This window comes from Phyllobates terribilis, unplaced genomic scaffold, assembly GCF_046119375.1.
Source record: "Phyllobates terribilis strain yellow unplaced genomic scaffold, ASM4611937v1 Scaffold_4__5_contigs__length_816908805, whole genome shotgun sequence".
NCBI classification, from domain to species: Eukaryota; Metazoa; Chordata; class Amphibia; order Anura; family Dendrobatidae; genus Phyllobates; species Phyllobates terribilis.
In genome coordinates this window covers 154,926,444-154,946,226 of record NW_027362764.1, presented here as the reverse complement: position 1 = coordinate 154,946,226, position 19,783 = coordinate 154,926,444, and the positions used below count along the sequence as shown (strand labels likewise).

General features: G+C 43.5%; 1 protein-coding gene and 3 non-coding genes across 4 annotated transcripts in view; 1 reads left to right on the top strand and 3 right to left on the bottom strand.

The window, feature by feature from the left end:
* The window catches only part of HDAC9 (histone deacetylase 9), a 1,057,517-nt gene that overhangs the window by 198,669 nt on the left and 839,065 nt on the right, over positions 1-19,783 (top strand). The gene's annotated exons all lie outside the window — the stretch shown is intronic.
* Positions 742-867, bottom strand: LOC141266310 (U4atac minor spliceosomal RNA). The gene has a single exon (XR_012320352.1). It is a non-coding gene; the product is annotated as a U4atac minor spliceosomal RNA (small nuclear RNA).
* Positions 14,077-14,202, bottom strand: LOC141266305 (U4atac minor spliceosomal RNA). The gene has a single exon (XR_012320348.1). It is a non-coding gene; the product is annotated as a U4atac minor spliceosomal RNA (small nuclear RNA).
* Positions 16,532-16,658, bottom strand: LOC141266318 (U4atac minor spliceosomal RNA). Its single transcript, XR_012320360.1, has one exon. It is a non-coding gene; the product is annotated as a U4atac minor spliceosomal RNA (small nuclear RNA).

The following is a 19,783-nucleotide window of genomic DNA, read 5'->3' as shown; positions in this document are numbered from 1 at the left end:
ATACAGAATGGGAGGAATAGAGCTAAGCAACAGTACATGTGAAAAAGACTTAGGTATACTAATAGATCATAGACTGAACATGAGTCAACAGTGTGATGCAGCAGCAAAAAAGGCAAATACAATTCTGGGATGTATTAACAGAAGCATACAGTCTAGATCACGTGAAGTCATTATCGGTCTTTACTCCTCTTTGGTCAGACCTCATCTGGAATACTGTGTACAGTTTTGGGCACCACATTTTAAAAAAGACATAGACAAACTGGAGCAAGTTCAGAGAAGAGCGACCAGAATGGTGACCGGTCTGCAAACCATGTCCTATGAGGAACGGTTGCAGGATTTGGGAATGTTTAGCTTGCAAAAAAGAAGACTGAGAGGAGACTTAATAGCTGTCTACAAATATGTCAAGGGCTGTCACATTGTAGAAGGAACATCTTTATTCTCATCTGCACAAGGAAAGACTAGAAGCAATGGGATGAAACTGAATGGGAGGAGACACAGATTAGATATTAGAAAAAACTTTTTGACAGTTAGGGTGATTAATGAGTGGAACAGGCTGCCACGAGAGGTGGTGAGTTCCCCTTCAATGGACGTCTTCAAACAGAGGCTGGACAGACATCTGTCTGAGATGATCTAGCGAATCCTGCTTTGAGCAGGGGGTTGGACCAGATGACCCAGGAGATCCCTTCCAACTCTACCATTCTATGATTCTATGTGTAATGACTTTTAAACCAAAAGAATTAGGGGTCCAAAAATTGCACCTCTCCAGAGCTTTCACCCCAGGGATGCTTCTGTGTTGTTGTGGTGTCAGCAATACTAACCTCATTAAGCATTCATTGGTCAGTAGCTCAACCCCAAGAGAAGGATGGTTGAATACTGACCCTCATTGCCCATGACTGCCCCATACACATGTCTCTTTTCAGTTAAGGAGAGAAGATTTCAAGTTGTAAATTTTACCCTGCATACTATTCTGCAAATAGTTTGCATATTCATGAGAGAGACTAATTAACCCTTTAGAGACTTGGCTCTTTCTGTTCTAGAAGATACAGTGAATTTTTCATTTCATCTAATATTTGTTTGAGTAATTTTTGTACATTTAATTTAATTATTTTTTTCTTGTTTAACAAATTCCTCATCAGCAGGATTCTCCTCAGTAAAGACCAAAAAAGTTCTTGCTGCAAATAATACCCAGGATTCTTTGCTGAAACTAATTTGCATGTTGCTTTTGTTGGAGCGTTGCCACGCCCTCTAGTCGGCCACGTCCACTGGAAGGTCTTGTCACTCTTGTAGGTTCAGAGTTGGGAAAAAAAACACATGGTCTCATTCACACTGTGTTACTTTGGTTTTGGGGGCTTTAATTGATTCTCTAAAGCAGATTCTGTCTATATTTTAATTTTGCAGGCATTATTATGTGGCAGAAACATTCTTATTCACGTCTGTAATTGTAAACCAGAATCAGGATTAGAATCTACGCGGAAAAGCTATAGGGCCTGATTCATCATTTGCAGTGTTTTTTTAAAGTTTTGGTTCCAAATCCAAAGAAAAAAATAGTCTTTTATTTCTGTTTTTAAATGTTTTTTTAGCCTCTTTTTCTTGTTTTAGTCTAAAAAATTGCATGTTTTGTAAAATGTCGTAAACATTTCTGTATATAGAATCAGTCTGATCAGCGACTAGAGTATGCTTAAAAAAGTCACAAAATTGATTGCAAAGGTCACAAATGATGAATTAGGTGAAAATATCTCAAAACCCTAATCCCGTACAGTGGAGAATGGGGAAAAAAAAACAAAAACAGGTAAAACATATAAAATAGACTTCAAAAAAGTTGCAAATGGAAAGATGAATTTAGTTCAAGCAAAGAAAAAACAAAAGCAAAAGACTAAAAACTTGGTAAAAAAATCACAAGTATTTGGTAAAATAGCTAAAAATGCTGTGTCCTCAAGGCGACTTTTTTCCTTATGCAAACTATTTGCTGAAAAGCATTCTGGGAATAGTTAACAACTTGAAATCTTCTCTCCATAATTTACTATGGGCATGTGTATGGGGCAGTCATGGACATTCATGGTCAGTGATTCAACCATTCTGGGGTTGAATCACTGACCAATAAATGCTTCAGGAGGTAAGTATTGTTGACAACACAGAAACATCCCTGCTGTGAAACCTGTAATTTGCATTTAGTGTTTTTTGGGTAGGTCTTACTTCTGTTTTTGGTTTACTATCACTGATTTGGGAATAATTGTTTTTGCTATATTGTAATGTTTGTAAAGGTAATGGTAAATTTACAGAGCAGAGTAATCTGCCAGAGATGTATCTAGGGTTTCTGGCACCCCGCCTCCCAAACACGTATGTTATTTGCAGACGTAGTCATGTGACGGCGAGCTGCTCTTCCTAATTCTTTCAATGTTCAGTGAAAAACTGAGAACAGCAGGAAGAGAATCTCGTTGTCACGTGACTGTAAGTATGAAAATTGCATATGAGTGAAGTGACCGTGTGATTACTGCTGGAACCAGCAAGCAGAGCTGAATCCTGACCGTGAGTATATTATACACTGTTAGGATTGGCTACAGGGCTTCATTTTATAACTAAAGGGCTCGTCCAGGTTTGAGATGAAAGTGTGCAGTCACTCTAGGTGACTGCAGGCTTCTGAATTCTCACAGTGCATGTACTGCACACTTTTAGGATTCCTCTTGCCAGTGATGAGTGGACGGTCATGTGAGCACAAGTGTGAGATTTGTATACTTCTGACCACATTCTGACTAGACGTATCCAGCCTGGTTCAATTCATACATGTGCTTCCCTCTCCCGTTTCACTAAACCTTCGGTGTCTTCAACTCCACTGGAGCACTTACTACCAATCTTGTTGTGCACCAGCGAGTGACGTCAGCAGTGACATGACCTGATCATGATGCTGAGGTCGCCCGACAAGTTAGGGCTTCAACTGTACTCATGTCTGAAAGACGGCGCAAGGTGACTCCCAGACCGGGGGTGAAAAACATGCAGCTACTAGGGAGAAACCTCAGACTAACATATCAGGAGGTATCTGCTATAGCAGAAAGATTAACAATTTTTCTTTATTATAGACCTACCAGTATCAAATCACTAAAGTATCAACTTGTTTGTTTCTCTTAATCTAAAACTACAAATCTTAATTTTAAACTTTAAGAATAGAAGTCCAAAAATTGCACCTCTCTAGAGCTTTCACCCCAGGGATGCTTTTGTGTTGTTTGTGGTGTCAGCAATACTAACTAGAGATGAGCGTTGTTCTACTCGAACTGTTCGCCAATCTCAAATTCGAGCTGTTTTGGGCGGTGTTCGAGCCGTTCGGCGAACACGAACAATTTGAGAAAAATTCGGCTGTTCGAGGTTATGTTCGATAACTGTTCGTGCACCAAAATCATAACTGGATTTTTTCTCAGTAATGATGAAAATTAATGTTAATACGCAGTTTGAGTGTACAGCGGGGTGGGGGGAGGGGCAGGGGATGGATCTCTGCAGGAACAATGAAGATCTCCATTTTTTTTTCTCTTTCCTGCATTTACAGTGGGGAGGTGCAATCTGTCAGCCTATCAGCAGCGCACACACGGAGCGAAGTGCTTTTTTTCACACAAGCAAGGGCATGTGTCATTGGCAGTGTATGTCACATGTCCTTGCCCTATAAAACCAAGCCATTTTCCCCGTCGCCACCATTTTCTCACTGCTGCAGCTGCGTGTTAGACGGCACCGCTGTTGCTGTGTGCGCTATACCTTGTTAATTTCAAGCCAATTTTCGCACAAATATACAGATAGCTTGGGAGTAGGGAATAGTTGTGATTGCAGTCCTTTTAAGGACTAGGTTACAGCATTTCCTACGACTTTTATCAGGCAGGTCTGTGCTCTTAAATAGATAGGTTGTGGGAGTAAAGACTAATTGTAATCCTTTTCAGGACTAGGTTACATCAGTTCCTATCAGTTTTTGCCAGGCAGGTCTGTGCCAGTGCTGTGCAAGTTTTTTTCACAGCATTTGGCTGAATCTAGCAAAGCTAATCCTTTTTGGCCTATTGCAGAGTGTGTTAGTCAGTGGAGTAGCCTATCTGTGTTGCAAGATATACCACCTGTGTATAGAATATCAATTTTTTTACTGCACCTAGTGAAGTAAAATCTTTTGGGCATAGCATCATTCTATTAGTCCATCTATACTGACCTCCATCAGGTTGAAAACTGAATCTAATTTTTTTCTGCATCTAGCTCTGAAAAAATATTTGGCCTTCTAGCAGTGTGTCGGACTTTCTCTATTAGTCCATCTATACTGACCTCCATCAGGTTGCAAATTCAAAATAATTTTTATCTGCATCTACAGTACCTCTGAAAAAATATTTGGGCTTCTAGCTGTGTGTGGGACTTGTTGTATTAGTCCATCTATACTGACCTCCATCAGGTTGCAAACTGAATATATTTTTTTCTGCATCTACCTCTGAAAAAATATTGGGCTTCTAGCTGTGTGTGGGACTTGTTGTATTAGTCCATCTATACTGACCTCCATCAGGTTGCAAACTGAATCTAATTTTTTTCTGCATCTAGCTCTGAAAAAATATTTGGCCTTCTAGTAGTGTGTCGGACTTTCTCTATTAGTCCATCTATACTGACCTCCATCAGGTTGCAAATTAAAAATAATTTTTATCTGCATCTACAGTACCTCTGAAAAAATATTTGGGCTTCTAGCTGTGTGTGGGACTTGTTGTATTAGTCCATCTATACTGACCTCCATCAGGTTGCAAACTGAATATATTTTTTTCTGCATCTCCGTCTGAAAAAATATTGGGCTTCTAGCTGTGTGTGGGACTTGTTGTATTAGTCCATCTATACTGACCTCCATCAGGTTGCAAATTGAATATAATTTTTTTCTGCATCTAACCCAGCCAATAGTTTTGGCCTAATACCACAGTTTGGCCACTCAGCTCTGCTCGGTTGCCATCCATTGTTTTTTTGTGCAAACAACTCCAGAATTGTGAATTAGTTAACCACCAAAATGAGTGGAAAAAGGCCTGCTGCTGGTGGAAAGGGGAATAGGCATGTTGGGAAGGGGAAAAAAGGTTGTGTCCGTGGGGTAGGTGTTAATGCAACAGTAACATCTGCAGAAGAAAGACCATCTTCCAGCCAAACTAAAATGTCTACTTCTTTTAGCGGACAATGTGATAAGATCCCTTTCTTACGGCCACGCCAATCGCTACAAATTCCAGATGAGGCACAAAAACAGCAGGTGCTTCAACGGATATCAAGTGCTCCTTTAAGTGGGCTCTCCTCCACATCAACTTCAACATCACAAATACTCCAGTCCTCAAAGGTGTCACCCAAATCGCACTTGCTTCCTCACAGCTCCCAAATCTCCAGCTGCCCGTCTGAGTATGAGGTAGAACAGATGGTTGAGTCTGCAGAGCTGTTTACTCATACTATAGCCTGGGAATCAGAGGTCGACTCCAGCGCTTCTGTGAATCCAGACGAGGAAATGATCTCCACTGATGCCCAGAATCTTTATGAGTCGGATCCAGGACCAGACGCAGAAGGTTCTGACCATAATGTAGACCCTCATTCCCAAACTGTAACTCCTGTTGGTGGAGACAATGAGGAAGACGATGATAAGACTCAAATACCTGATTGGAGCGACAACTTTAGTTTTTTGTCAGGGCAGGAACAGGTTGGCTCTGAGGACGACGGGTGTGATAACACACAGGGTGATGATGATGAGGTTGGAGATCCCACTTACTGTCAACCCACAGTCAGCCAAGAGATGAGGTCAGCAGAGGAGGTGGAGGAAGATGCTAGTGACGACGAGGTCAGGTTGCGCCTTCCTGGACAGAGACGTAGTACTGGAAGCACGTCAACAACTGCATCCTCAAACACAACTCTGCCTCTCACCACAAGTCGTGGTGGCTCTTCAGGTCGCATGGGTGCTAAGCCTTGCATAGCCTGGGCATTTTTTCAGATCGATAAAGATGACCCAACTCGTGTTATCTGTAACATTTGTCAGCAAAAGCTAAGTAGAGGCCAAAAAATACATAGTTTGAGTACTTCATGCATGAACCGGCACATGGACATGAAGCATAAGTTGCAGTGGGAAGCTCAGTGTGCTACAATGCGGCCTAGCCGGCCGGGCCAACCACCGTCTGCCATATCTTGTGCATCCGCGGCCTCTTCATCCTCTGTGACTGGGGGGACAGCAGTCACACCTGTTTTGGGGCGCAGACCTGCCACCTCTTTACCCGCAACAGCCAGCGTGATTGGCAGGTCATCATTTTCTTTGGAGGTGGTAACACCAGCTGGTGTTGAGCGCTGTCCGACATCGATAGCACCACCTTTGGATCAAGGCAACCTAACATGTCCGCCTGCATCTTCCTCACAGACCGGCAGTTTGCCGGGGACACCCTTATCAACCCCGTCTAAGCACAATAGCCAGCCCTCGGTCCCTCAGATGTGGACAAGTAAAAGACCATTTCCTCCTAGCCATGAGAAAGCTAAGAGGTTGAATTTCACCATCTGCAAGCTCTTGGCTACAGAAATGCTGCCTTTCCGCCTGGTGGACACAGAGGATTTTCGAGACCTTATGTCCGTCGCAGTGCCCCAGTACCAGATGCCCAGTCGGCACTACTTCTCAAAGAAAGGTGTGCCTGCGCTCCACCAGCATGTCGCACACAACATCACCGCTTCTTTGAGAAACTCTGTGTGTGACAGGGTGCATTTCACCACAGACACTTGGACGAGTAGGAATGGACAGGGGCGTTACATGTCGCTGAATGGGCACTGGGTAACTATGGTGACAGCAGGACAAGGGGCTGCTGTCCAAGTCTTGCCGTCCCCACGAGTTGTGCGTCAATCCTCTTTATGTCAAAGTTCCTCCACTGCTTCTGCCTCTTCAACCTCCTCTCGGTCTTCCACCTGCACCCAAAGCCTGTCTGGTCATGCCACAAGCTTTCTAACTGCGCAGAAGGGATCCTGCACACCTCCTTACTATGCTGGCAGTAGGGCTCAACGTCATCAGGTGGTTTTTACTTTGAAATGTCTGGGAAATATGAGTCACACAGCTGAGGAGTTGTGGTCAGCTCTGGAGAACCAATTTCATGAATGGTTGTCTCCACTGGACCTGAAACCAGGGAAGGCCGTGTGCGACAATGCTGCAAACCTGGGTGCGGCCCTTCGCCGGGGCAATGTCACACACGTGCCTTGTATGGCTCACGTGTTGAACCTGGTTGTCCAGCAATTTTTAGCCCACTATCCCAGACTAGATGGCCTTCTGCAGAGGGCACGGTCGCTGTGTGCTCACTTCCGCCGTTCGCATCCCGCAGCTCAGCGACTTACATCTCTACAGAAGTCGTTGGGCCTGCCACTTCACCGGCTAAAATGCGATGTGCCTACCCGGTGGAATTCAACTCTGCACATGTTGCAGCGACTGTGGCAGCACCGACAAGCCCTGGTGCAATACGTTCTGACGTATAGCCTGGGCCAACGAGATTCAGAGGTGGGGCAAATCACGCTGGAGGAGTGGTCTCAGATCAGGGACCTATGCACCCTTCTGCACAGTTTTGAAATGGCGACGAAGATGTTTAGTGCTGACGATGCCATTATCAGCATGACTATTCCGGTGATTTACATGCTGGAGCACATGTTAAACAGAATTCGGAGTCAGGTGGTGGCACAAGAGGAGGTGGAGGAAGTAGAGGAGGAGGAGTTGTATGCGGAAGGGCTAACATCTGCAAGGTCCAGACGGTCGGCAGCACCAAGGCGGCAGGCATGTGAGGGTGGGGGAGATGGTTTTACCAGGGCGCATGGTAGCAGCCAAACTAGTGAGGAAGGTGCAGGAGCCCAGGAAGAAGTGGAGGACGAACTGATGGAAGACTCATCAGATGAGGGAGACCTTGATCACATTTCTGTTGTGCGAGGTTGGGGGGAGAGGACAGAGGAAGGAAGCATGATTGTTACCTCGCCACCAACACAACAGGGACTTGGTGCTCCTGGATGCGCAACACACATGAGTGCCTTCTTGCTGCACTACCTGCAACATGACCCTCGAATTGTGAGAATTAGAAATAATCCTGACTACTGGGTTGCCACACTGTTAGATCCCCGGTACAAAAGTAAATTTGCAGAAATTATTCCTGCCATAGAAAGGGATGCACGCATGCAGGAGTATCAGCAGAGACTGTTGCAGAATCTTACATGTGCTTTTCCACAAAATACCAGTGGTGCACGTAGTGAATCTCACAGTTCCAACTTGCCAACCGTGGGACCGTCAAGTGTTCAGCACTCAAACCGCAACAGAACCACAGTATCTGCTGGTAACATCAATTTTGCGGAATCATTTCACCACTTTTTTAGCCCATCCTTTGCAAGGCCACAGGAGACAAGAAGTCTGACACATAGTCAACGCCTAGAGACGATGGTACAGGAGTATCTCCAAGTAAACATTGAAGCCACGACTGTGTTACTGGACCCTTGCTCTTTTTGGGCTTCCAATCTGGATAAATGGCCGGAGCTAGCCACTTACGCCTTGGAGATCTTGTCATGCCCCGCAGCCAGCGTTCTGTCTGAACGTGTGTTCAGCGCTGCTGGTGGTGTGCTGACAGATAAGCGCACGCGGCTCTCCACTGATAATGTAGACAGACTCACGTTCATAAAGATGAACAAATCATGGATCCGAAACGACTTTTCTACCCCTGTGTCATCCTGGGGAGAGTAAAAGCTTGATGATTGGTTAAAATCACCCTACCAACCGTTTTAAGCTTTCAAATTACTAATCATGTTTATCTGTATCTTGACTGGAAAATAATTTGGGCTTTGTAGCAGTGTGCAGCACTGATCCTATTAGGCCATCTATAATAAGCTCCACCAGATTTAAAATTAAAAATAATTTTTAGCTGCATCTAGCCCGGAAAATAATTTTGGGGCTCCGAGATGCGCAAGACACATAAGTGCCTTCTTGCTGCACTACCTGCAGCATGACCCTCATATTGTCAGAATTCGAAGTAATCATGACTACTGGGTTGCCACACTCTTAGATCCCCCAAACTTTTCGATCAACCTTTTCATTTTAATAAAGACCAAAAAAATGGTCATTTTTGAAATTATAAGCATTAGCAGGTTGTTAGAAACTGAAATCAAACAGTTTTCAACTCAAAACTTTATTCTAGGTGATGTTACATTTTCACATAGGACCCCTTGTTCGAAAGGAGCTTCTGAACTCTCTCGTCCATTGAATTTGTCAGGTTTTGGATGGTTTCTGCTTCAATTGTTTTGCATGAGGACAGAATACCCTCCCAGAGCTGTTGCTTAGATGTGAACTGCCTCCCGCCATCATAGACACTCCTTTTAATGATGCTCCAAAGGTTCTGAATGGGGTAGAGGTCAGGGGAGCATGGGGGTCACACCATAAGTTTGTCCCCTTTTATGCCCATATCAGCCAGAGATGCAGATGTTTTATGTGCAGCATGAGATGGTGCATTATCATGCAGAAAAATGATCTTGCTGTGAAATACACGGTTCTTCTTCTTGAACCATGGCAGGAAGTGCTGTTTGAGAAAATCCACATACATTATGGAGTTCATCTTTAGCGCCTTCAGGGATCCTAAAGGGGCCGACAATCTCTCTCCCCATGATTCCAGCCCAAAACATTACTCCACCTCCTCCTTGTTGGCGCTGTAGCCGTGTTTGCGTGGGGTGTCCATCAACCAGCCATCCTCCACTCCATCCATCTGGACCATCGAGCGCTGCACGGCACTCATCCGTGAACAAAACAGTTTTGAAATCAGTCTTCATGTAATGTTTGGCCCACTGGAGCCGTTTCTGCTTGTGTAAAGTGGATAGAGGAGGTCGACAGGATGGCGTATGCACAGCTGCAAACCTCTGAAGGACCCTGCATCTTGTTGTTCGGGGGACGTTGGAGGCACCAGTAGCTTCAAAAACTTGTCTGCTGCTATGACAAGGCTTTTTTGCCGCTGCTCTTTTAACCTGACGTAATTGCCTGTAGGAAAGAGTCCTCAATTTGCCCTTATCAGCACGCACACGTGTGTACTGTGAATCAGCTACATACTTCTTGATTGCCAAGACACTTCATCCTGATCATCGCACAATGTTGATTGTAGTCATGCCTTGACCTAAACACTCCACAATTTGTTGCTTCTCAGCAGCCGACACATCCTTTTTCTTTCCCATTTTGGCAGAAAATGTAGGCTGCTTAATAATGTGAGAGAGCCTTCTTAAGTAGTCTTGCCTTTCATTGGACACACCTGCCAAACTAATTAGCACAGGTGTCTGCAATTGCTTACAGTGATATAAAGAGCCCTGACACACATCACCATCAATGAGTTTAACTGACAAACAAACAAATTCTTCCCTTATCACTCCTAAACACTTTTTGCATAATAATTTGGAACGCAGTGTACATGTGCTTTTCCACAAAACACCAGTGGTTCACGTAGTGAATCTTACAGTTCTAACTTGCCAACCGTGGTCTGTATGGAATTGTTCAATAAAGGGCCCAAAATTAAGATAACATAGATGGGAGAGGTCTCTATGAATAGGAATTCCTAAGTATTTGATACCCTGTGAGGGCCAGGCAAAGGGAAAGTTGGACTGGATGGAATCCTATATGGATTTGGGGAGGGAGACATCGAGGGCCTCAGACTTCGCTGCATTGATTTTAAAATTTTACCATGTAACAAAGTGATCTATTTCAGCCATAACAGCAGGGATGGATATATGTGATTGAGTGATATATACTAGGACATCATCAGCAAATAGAGAGCACTTGTACTCGGTGCCTCCCACCTCAATCCACCTAATATTGGGGTTATGGCGAATTGATGAGAGCAGGTGCTCCGTCACTAGGATGTATAAGAGAGGGGACAGAGGACATCCCTGCCTTGTCCCATTGGTGATTGTGAAAGGTGATGAAAATGTTCTGACGCACCCCCTGGGCCTTGGGACACCCGGAGCCGGACCCTTTTTGGTGGATGCTGGTGGTTGTAGTCTTCGTGGCGGCGACCCGGTTCCGTGGCTCAGGGCGATCAAACCAGTGGTGGAACTATTTATGTGGTTTTGATGTTTAAATGTCCGACTACGCCACCCGTGGATTGCGGTCCGAGTGAACCGCCGCTACAGGGCAGACCGCTGAGGCTGGTGTTGTGGGTGCAGCAGAGCGTAGCATAACTCCCCACGGGAGGAGTATAGCCTCAGGGCAGTGTATGCGGAGGATGGGGGTGATGGTGCAGGGCAGCAGCAGTAACGACACGGAGTCAGTGATGCAGTCCAGGGCCTTTACTCACAGTTCTTATTATCCAGACCACGTCTGCAGGTAACGGCTGCCCACGTCGTACTGTGCTCACCAGGTGAGGGGCTCAGACAACTCCCAGATAACTTTGGAGCACTTCACAGGACCCCCTTTGTGTGTCCTTTGTCTGGCCTTTCTTACCAACACTTCTGTCCGGCTGCCTCGGGCCTCCTCTTGGTAAACTTGGCGCCAGTTTCCCTGACCCTATGTGGTGCCTTCCTAGCGGGTGTAGCGAGGGGCTGCGCCACATAAAATGTCAGAGCCTCCGGTTTCTAGCTGAGGGTCGTTTCCTGCCTCCACTAGTTCGGGGACCGGTCTCCCCCTTTGGCCTGACCCCTCCACGCAGGTGGATTCGGGCGTGCGGTGGCGACTCGCCCGTCCGCACCCCTGGGATCCCTTCATTCCTCGTTCCTGGAGCCTTCTCCGCTCCTCTTCCTTCCTTCTCCCTCTTCCAGGCCTGGGCCTCTGTTACTAGGCCCGCCTCCGGAGCAGAGCTCATGCAGAGCCCCTGCTCCCTGCCACTTCTGCTCAGACTTCTCTGCACTGAACTAAGATGGTGCCCACCTTTTATACTCCCTTCTCAATGCACCCAGGAACTGCTTCCTCCCTGCTCCTGCACTACAGGGTTCCCCTTCCTCAGTGTTCCCTCCCCCCACTCCAGCCAGGGACAGGGACTGTCGTGCCCATCTCAGGGGCATATTGGTCGCCCTGCCCCACGGCAATGTGGTGTAATGCATGCAGGTGTCGGGTCCTGATCCACACTCCATCCTTACCTGAGAGTGAGATATCACACCTCTGGGTGAGGTGCAATACGTCTGTAGCAACCGAGCCCTCAGGGTGCTACAGTTCCATTTATCTTCAGCCTAGGTGACGTATTGCGATACAGGGCCGTGATTTTGGCTATAAAAGGGTCCCCTAGACCCCTACCCCAAGCTTTTTAAGAGAATCATATATGGCGTGCCAGGAGACTCTATGGAATGCTTTCTCAGCATCCAACGAGAGTATCTAATTACAAATTTTTAACTGCATCTAGCCCAGGAAATACTTTGTGCCTAGTAGCAGTGTCTGCTAGTCAGCGGATTATCCCGGCTGTTAAGCAAGCTACACCACCTGTAGTTTAGACACTTAATTTTTTCAAAGGAAATGCTTCGGGACCATGGGATACTTAGTGAAGAGCATCAGGAGGCACCCCAAGGCATAGGGGCTGGGACTGGCACTAGGATGCCTTGCAGTGGACAGCCGAGCTCGATCCTTATAAAAGCTTTTTAACTGCAGCAGCTTTAGTGGACGCTACTGGAGCTGGAATTATGCGGCTGCTGGCATGAGACTTGCCCTCCAATAGATCCTTGTAAATGGATTTAAAGTGTATTCATTCAAATTAGAGAGACAATTTAAATTAAAAAGCTTAGAGCTGCCTCCACCACAGGGGGGCTCGCTCGACCCACCAGCGGACAGGCACCAGTATTGGGAGAGGGGGGCTGGCCGTCAGGGTTCACCGCGGCTCTGGCACAAACCCGGCGACACGGAGGTGGCACGGGCAGGAGCGGACTGGCCCTGTCGGCTTCTCACTTTTTGGATTTTAGAAGGGCATGACATGCCTATATCTGTGTCTCCCCCTCCTTTTACTCCTCCACCTCTTTTCTTTTCGCATGACTATATGTACTTGTCACTTTTCCATGTGTTAGTTGTGTCTTCTGAGCAGTTTGTCAGCTTTTGGACACCTTTGAAGGTGTTTTCTATGTGTTTTTGTTTGCCTGCCATTGGTTTTAACGGTGTTCGACAAACCGAACCGAACTCGAACACTACGGGGGTGGCTCAACATTAATACTAACCTCATTAAGCATTCATTGGTCAGTAGCTCAACCCCAAGAAAAGGATGGTTGAATACTGACCCTAAATAGCCATGACTGCCCCATACACATGCCCTTTGTAAATTGTGGAGAGACTATTTCAAGTTGCTAACCATTCCCAGAATGCTTTTCAGAAAATAGTTTGCATAAAGAAAAAAGGTGGCCTTGAGGACACAGCATTTTTGGCAATTTTTCCAAACACTTGTGATTTTTACCAAGCTTTTGGTCTTTTGCTTTTGTTTTTTTGCTCGGACTAAATTCATCTTTCCATTTGAACCTTTTTTGAAGTCTATTTTATATGTTTACCTGTTTTTTCCATTCTCCACTGTAGGTGGCGATTAGGGTTTCAAGATGTTTTTGCCTAATTCATCATTTGTGACCTTTGCAATAAATTTTGTGACTTTTTGAAACGTACTCTAGTCCCCGACCAGAGTGATTCTATATGCAACAGAAATACTTATGACATTTTGCGAAACATGCAACTATTTGGACTAAAAAAAGAAAGAAACGTAAAAAACGCAAAACCAGTTAAAGACTGAAATAAGATTTTTTTTAACTTTGCACAAAATTCCTGAACTGTGAGCGCCATTATAACAAGTTTAGCACAAAAATGGCAGTGAATATATCACAAGACAGAAAAATAAAAATGACTTAAACAACCCCACAAATGATGAATCAGGTGCTATAGTTTTTCTGTGTAGATCCTAATCCTGATTTACAATTATTGACCTGAATAAGAGTGTTTCTGCCATATGGTAATACTTGTAATAGTAAATCATTTATAAAACATACCCAGAATCTGCTACAGAGAAACAATTACCAATTATTCTGTGTCCTGGATCCTCTAGAACCAAATTATCACAGTATAAAGAAGATCATGTATTCTTTTCCTCAGCAGTAAATCTTCCAATCTTACTTTTAAACCAAAAGAATTGGGGTTCCAAAAATTGCACCTCTCCAGAGTGTACACTCCAAGGATGCTTCTGTGTTGTTGTGGTGTCAGCAATACTAACCTCATTAAGCATTCATTGGTCAGTAGCTCAACCCCAAGAGAAGGATGGTTGAATACTGACCCTCATTGCCCATGACTGCCCCATACATATGTCTCTTTTCAGTTAAGGAGAGAAGATTTCAAGTTGTAAATTTTACCCAGCATACTATTCTGCAAATAGTTTGCATATTCATGAGAAAGACTAATTAACCCTTTAGAGACTTAGCTCTTTCTGTTCTAGAAGATGCAGTGAATTTTTCATTTCATCTAATATTTCTGTTTGAGTAATTTTTGTACATTTAATTCATTTGTTTTTTTCTTGTTTAACAAATTCTTCATCAGCAGGATTCTCCTCAGTAAAGACCAAAAGAGTTCTTGCTGCAAATAATACCCAGGATTCTTTGCTGAAACTAATTTGCATGTTGCTTTTGTTGGAGCGTTGCCACGCCCTCTAGTCGGCCACATCCACTGGAAGGTCTTATCACTCTTGTAGGTTCAGAGTTGGGAAAAAAAACACATGGTCTCATTCACACTGTGTTACTTTGGTTTTGGGGGCTTTAATTGATTCTCTAAAGCAGATTCTGTCTATATTTTAATTTTGCAGGCATTATTATGTGGCGGAAACATTCTTATTCACGTCTGTAATTGTAAACCAGAATCCGGATTAGAATCTACGCGGAAAAGCTATAGGGCCTGATTCATCATTTGCAGTGTTTTTTTAAAGTTTTGGTTCCAAATCCAAAGAAAAAAATAGTCTTTTATTTCTGTTTTTAAATGTTTTTTTAGCCTCGTTTTCTTGTTTTAGTCAAAAAAATTGCATGTTTTGTAAAATGTCGTAAACATTTCTGTATATAGAATCAGTCTGATCAGCGACTAGAGTATGCTTAAAAAAGTCACAAAATTGATTGCAAAGGTCACAAATGATGAATTAGGTGAAAATATCTCAAAACCCTAATCCCGTACAGTGGAGAACGGGGAAAAAAAAACAAAAACAGGTAAAACATATAAAATAGACTTCAAAAAAGTTGCAAATGGAAAGATGAATTTAGTTCAAGCAAAGAAAAAACAAAAGCAAAAGACTAAAAACTTGGTAAAAAAATCACAAGTATTTGGTAAAATAGCTAAAAATGCTGTGTCCTCAAGGCGACTTTTTTCCTTATGCAAACTATTTGCTGAAAAGCATTCTGGGAATAGTTAGCAACTTGAAATCTTCTCTCCATAATTTACTATGGGCATGTGTATGGGGCAGTCATGGCCATTCATGATCAGTGATTCAACCATTCTGGGGTTGAATCACTGACCAATGAATGCTTCAGGAGGTAAGTATTGTTGACAACACAGAAGCATCCTTGCGACGAAAGCTGTAATCACCTGTAATTTGCATTTAGTGTTTTTTGGGTAGGTCTTATTTCTGTTTTTGGTTTACTATCACTGATTTGGGAATAATTGTTTTTGCTATATTGTAATGTTTGTAAAGGTAATGGTAAATTTACAGAGCTGAGTAATCTGCCAGAGATGTATCTAGGGTTTCTGGCACCCCGCCTCCCAAACACGTATGTTATTAGCAGACGTAGTCATGTGACGGCGAGCTGCTCTTCCTAATTCTTTCAATGTTCAGTGAAAAACTGAGAACAGCAGGAAGAGAATCTCGTTGTCACGTGACTGTAAGTATGAAAATTGCATATGAGTGAAGTGACTGTGTAATTACTGCTGGAACCAGCAAGCAGAGCTGAATCCTGACCGTGAGTATATTATACACTGTTAGGATTGGCTACAGGGCTTCATTTTATAACTAAAGGCCTCGTCCAGGTTTGAGATGAAAGTGTGCAGTCACTCTAGGTGACTGCAGGCTTCTGAATTCTCACAGTGCATGTACTGCACACTTTTAGGATTCCTCTTGCCAGTGATGAGTGGACGGTCATGTGAGCACAAGTGTGAGATTTGTATACTTCTGACCACATTCTGACTAGACGTATCCAGCCTGGTTCAATTCATACATGTGCTTCCCTCTCCCGTTTCACTAAACCTCCGGTGTCTTCAACTCCACTGGAGCACTTACCACCAATCTTGTTGTGCACCAGCGAGTGACGTCAGCAGTGACATGACCTGATCATGCTGCTGAGGTCGCCCGACAGTCAGGGCTTCAACTGTATTCATATCTGAAAGACGGGGCAAGGTGACAGCCGGCTCAGAGAAAGGCAGACTCCCAGACCGGGGGTGAAAAACATGCAGCTACTAGGGAGAAACCTCAGACTAACATATTAGGAGGTATCTGCTATAGCAGAAAGATTAACAATTTTTCTTTACTATAGACCTACCAGTATCAAATCACTAAAGTATCAACTTGTTTGTTTCTCTTAATCTAAAACTACAAATCTTAATTTTAAACTTGAAGAATAGAAGTCCAAAAACTGCACTTCTCTAGAGCTTTCACCCCAGGGATGCTTTTGTGTTGTTTGTGGTGTCAGCAATACTAACCTCATTAAGCATTCATTGGTCAGTAGCTCAATCCCAAGAAAAGGATGGTTGAATACTGACTCTAAATAGCCATGACTGCCCCATACACATGCCCTTTGTAAATTGTGGAGAGACGATTTCAAGTTGCTAACCATTCCCAGAATGCTTTTCAGAAAATAGTTTGCATAAAGAAAAAAGGTGGCCTTGAGGACTCAGCATTTTTGGCAATTTTTCCAAACATTTGTGATTTTTACCAAGCTTTTGGTCTTTTGCTTTTGTTTTTTTGCTCGGGCTAAATTCATCTTTCCATTTGAACCTTTTTTGAAGTCTATTTTATATGTTTACCTGTTTTTGTTTTTTTCCGTTCTCCACTGTAGGGGATTAGGGTTTCAAGATGTTTTTTGCCTAATTCATCATTTGTGACCTTTGCAATCAATTTTGTGACTTTTTGAAACGTACTCTAGTCCCCGACCAGAGTGATTCTATATGCAACAGAAATACTTATGACATTTTGCGAAACATGCAACTATTTGGACTAAAAAAAGAAAGAAACGTAAAAAACGCAAAACCAGTTAAAGACTGAAATAAGATTTTTTTTAACTTTGCACAAAATTCATGAACTGTGTGCGCCATTATAACAAGTTTAGCACAAAAATGGCAGTGAATATATCACAAGACAGAAAAATAAAAATGACTTAAACAACCCCACAAATGATGAATCAGGCCCTATAGTTTTTCTGTGTAGATCCTAATCCTGATTTACAATTATTGACGTGAATAAGAATGTTTCTGCCATATGGTAATGCTTGTAATAGTAAATCATTTATAAAATATACACAGAATCTGTTACAGAGAAACAATTACCAATTATTCTGTGTCCTGGATCCTCTAGAACCAAATTATCACAGTGTAAAGAAAATCATGTCTTCTTTCTCTCAGCAGTAAATCTTCCAATCTTACTTACTCCTCCAAAACCAGGGGAGGAGTCCTGAGGAGATAATTTGCATATTCCCACTGCATTTTGGGGTAAGTGAAGAGTCTCTGCGAGCTCAAAGAACACTGGATTTTGGCTGTTGGAGCTGAAAAGAGGACATCGGTAAACCAGGGGAGGAGTCCTGAGGAGATAATTTGCATATTCCCACTGCATTTTGGGGTAAGTGAAGAGTCTCTGCGAGCTCAAAGAACACTGGATTTTGGCTGTTGGAGCTGAAAAGAGGACATCTGTAAACAGCGTGCCTATTGGCGCACGCATTTTGAAGCTTTTTTTTTAAGCCTTTTTCACTGTTTTCAGAACATTAACAATAAGAACATGGAAGAGTCCAGGAGCCATTTGGTTAGCTGCATATCCTGCTACATGTTCACAGACTTGCCAGTGGAAAAGCCAAACTTCACATGCCAGAAATGCAAGCTTGTGTCCCTGTTGGAGGAAAAGTTGCGAAATCTAGAAGAGAGGTTAACTACCTTGAAAATCATTAAGGAAGGTGAAGAGTTCTTAGACAGAGCAGAATTATCTCTTCATGATTCAGAAAGAGAAGAAATTCGAACTGCACCTGACGAAACAGAGGAATGGAAGCATGTGACCCAGAGAAGCCGGAGGATCGAGAGGCAGTCAGCACCCATACTGCTCAGGAACCAGTACCAGGCTCTCACGCAGGAGAACCATGAAGAAATACAGCAAAATAAGACTTTGCCAGCAATGAATAACCTTGTAAGCCCTCAGAATCCTCCTGGATGGAGAAAGAAGAATGTTGTGAAGAAAAAACGGAGAGTGGTGGTCATGGGGGATTCCCTGTTAAGAGGAACAGAGGCCGCTATCTGCAGACCAGACATAACCTCAAGAGAAATGTGCTGTCTTCCAGGAGCAAAAATTAAAGATGTGTCTGACAGGATATCAAGACTCTTCAGACCTACAGATCACTACCCATTCCTGCTAATACATGTGGGGACAAATGACACCGCAGGAAAGGACCTGGAAACCATCTGCAGTGACTTTGAAGACTTAGGCAAGAAAGTGAAAGAATTGGGAGCGCAGGTGGTCTTCTCATCCATCCTCCCAGTGGATGGCCATGGAACAATGAGGTGGAATAAGATTCTACAGGTGAACAACTGGCTACGTCGATGGTGCTGTCAACAAGGATTTGGATTTCTGGATCACGGAATGAATTACCTATACGATGGACTACTTGCTAGAGATGGGGTGCACCTTACGAAGACTGGAAAACATGTATTTGGAAGTCGCCTTGCTACACTCATCAGAAGAGCTTTAAACTAGAACAATGTGGGAAGGGAAGCAAAAGGCCAGAAAAAGCCATACAGCTGACAAATACTATTGAGATCTCTGCTACTGGAAGTGGAAAGGAAGAACAAAGAGAAAACAATTTAAATAATAAAAATATGGGAGGAAGAGAAACCAATCACAAACTAAAATGTTTTTATACAAATGCACAAAGCATGGGCAACAAACAAGGAGAATTGGAACTACTAACGCAGGAAAAGGAATATGATGTCATTGGAATCACTGAAACTTGGTGGGACGATACACATGATTGGAATAAAAGGCTAAAAGGATACAACTTATTTGCAAGAAACAGACTTGATAAACGAGGAGGAGGTGTCGCATTGTATGTTAGAAAAGCGTATATCTGCACAGAGATTGAAGCTTCAGAGACTGGGAGTTCTGTGGAAACTGTTTGGGTAAGAATACAAGGAGAGAACAACGGAAAGGACACCATTGTAGGCATTTACTACAGGCCACCTGGGCAAGCTGAAGATATGGATGAACTCTTTATGTATCAAATGACCAAGTTCTCCAAAAAATATGACGTAGTGGTCATGGGAGATTTCAACTATCCAGACATTTGTTGGGAATCTCTCTCAAGTAAAACTAACAGGTCAAGCAAATTCTTATCCTCTCTTGCTGACAACTTTATCTTCCAAAAGGTAGGGGAGAAAACAAGGGGATCTGCTACTTTGGATCTAATCCTTATAAGCAGGGAGGAAATGGTTGAGGAGGTAAAGGTGGCTGGGACCCTAGGAGGCAGCGATCATGCTATTATAGAATTTTGGATAACTAGAGGAGGAAGACATGTGAAGACTCAAACTTCAAGGTTAGATTTTAGAAAGGCAGATTTTAAGAGACTCAGAAAGAGAATAGGACGGATCCAATGGCTGGATGTCCTTAAGGACAAAAATGTC